At 36.0% G+C, this 2,364-nt stretch overlaps 1 non-coding gene across 1 annotated transcript; it reads right to left on the bottom strand.

The window, feature by feature from the left end:
• Positions 1-1,804: 1,804 nt before the first annotated feature.
• LOC148550943 (small nucleolar RNA R71) lies at positions 1,805-1,912 on the bottom strand. The gene has a single exon (XR_015893309.1). It is a non-coding gene; the product is annotated as a small nucleolar RNA R71 (small nucleolar RNA).
• Positions 1,913-2,364: the final 452 nt, after the last annotated feature.

Raw genomic sequence — 2,364 nt, forward strand, 5'->3', positions numbered from 1 at the left:
GATGATTCATATAGATATAGAAATAGTAAAAATTGAAATCGAATCATCAAAAGTACAATTTATGAACCAGGAAATGGAAAGGAAAAAGAATGCCGGCCTGTGCATTCATGAATTGGTTTGGTTGTAGCTAAGTAATGCAAAATTGAAAATTGCCAAAACCAATTTCTAAATGTAAAAATGACAGAATTTGCAGAAAATTGGGCAGCATTCCGGCTAAAGTTGGATGTTCCCGAAAATAAACAATATGAAAAACAGTTCATATGAATTTAAATAAAGCTGCAAATAGACACAGATAACAAGAGCATGAAAGAGCAGTGTAACAGCAGCATGAAACAGTAGAGAATAGCATATGAACAGTATGAACATCACAGCCAGATCAAAAGTGCAGAATAAGTAAAACAAGCAACAAGTACGGTGCAATTAATAGGCCTAAATCCACTAACCACATCCTAGCTACCTAACCACCTAGAATCCACTACAAGCATGCATCTCTAACTAGCCTAATTTTGAACATAAACTGAAAAATATGGGACTAGCCATTCTGGGCGTTTAACGCCAGGAGGACACTAGAGGGAAGATTTTGTTTTTAATTCAAATCTTTTTCAAATTTTCATAATTTTTCAAAATCAAATCTTTTTCAAATCATATCTTTTCAATCATATCTCTTCAAAATCAATTTCTTTCCATTTTTTATTATTTTTAAAAATCCTTGCTACAATTAGTGATTTAATTCAAAATTTTCTAGTTATTACTTGCCTATTAAGAAAGAATCAAAAGTTTTGATCTAGAATCATATCTTCTAATTTCTTGTTAGTCAAGTAATCAACTTTAATTTTAACTTTCTCTTTTTAATTTGATCTTCAATCATATCTTCTCAATCATATCTTTTCAATCACATCTTTTTTAAAATTAATTTTCAATCATATTTTTTTAATTTCTAATTTCAAAATCTTTTTCAAAAATCACTTTATTTCTTTCCCAATCTTAGTTTTCGAAAATCATCAATCAAATTTTCAAAAATTTCTTTTAATTATTTCAAAATCTTTTAATTAATTTTCGAAAATTCTTCCCCTCTTCTCACATCCTTCTATTTAAGGGACTAACATGCCTCCTCAAGGTGCAATTCGAACTCTATCCCTCTTGATAAGTTCGAATTCTCCTCTCTCTACCTCCTCCTTCTATTCTTCTTTTCCTCTGACACCTCAAGGAATCTCTATACTGTGACATAGAGGATTTCCTACTTTCTTGTTCTCTTCTCTTTCATATGAGCAGGAGCAAAGATAAAGGCATACTTGTTCAAGCTGATCCTGAACCTGAAAGGACCTTGAAGAGAAAGCTAAGAGAAGCTAAAGCACAACTCTCTCTAGAGGGCCTAACAGAGCTCTTCAAGGAGGAAGAAACCATGGCAGCCAAAAACAACAATGCCAACAATGCAAGGAAGGTGCTTGGTGACTTTACTGCACCTACTCCCGACTTTTATGGGAGAAGCATCTCAATCCCTGCCATTGGAGCAAACAACTTTGAGCTTAAGCCTCAATTAGTTTCTCTGATGCAACAGAATTACAAGTTTCATAGACTTCCATTGGAAGATCCTCATCAGTGCTTAGCTGAATTCCTGTAAATCTGTGACACTATCAAGACCAATGGGGTTGACCCTGAAGTCTACAGACTTATGCTCTTCCCTTTTGCTGTAAGAGACAGAGCTAGGATATGGTTGGATTCACAACCCAAAGAAAGCCTGAACTCTTGGGAAAAGCTAGTCAATGCCTTCTTGGCAAAGTTCTTTCCACCTCAAAAATTGAGCAAGCTTAGAGTGGAAGTCCAAACCTTCAGACAGAAGGAAGGAGAATCCCTCTATGAAGCATGGGAAAGATACAAGCAATTGATCAGAAGGTGTCCTTCTGACATGCTTTCAGAATGGAGTATCATAGGAATCTTCTATGATGGTCTGTCTGAACTGTCCAAGATGTCATTGGACAGCTCTGCTGGAGGATCTCTTCATCTGAAGAAGACGCCTGCAGAAGCTCAGGAACTCATTGAAATGGTTGCAAATAACCAATTTATGTACACTTCTGAAAGGAACCCTGTGAATAATGGGACAACTCAGAAGAAAGGGGTTATTGAGATTGATACTCTGAATGCCATATTGGCTCAGAACAAAATATTGACTCAGCAAGTCAATATGATTTTTTAGAGTCTGTCTAGAATGCAAGCTGAACCAGGCAGTACTAAGGAAGCTTCCTATGAAGAAGAAGCTTATGATCCTGAGAATCCTGCAATGGAAGAGGTGAATTACATGGGAGAACCCTATGGAAACACCTATAACCCTTCATGGAGAAATCATCCAAACCTCTCATGGAAGGA

Source organism: Arachis ipaensis, chromosome B7 (genome assembly GCF_059453495.1).
Source record: "Arachis ipaensis isolate K30076 ecotype BB chromosome B7, ASM5945349v1, whole genome shotgun sequence".
Taxonomy (NCBI): Eukaryota; Viridiplantae; Streptophyta; class Magnoliopsida; order Fabales; family Fabaceae; genus Arachis; species Arachis ipaensis.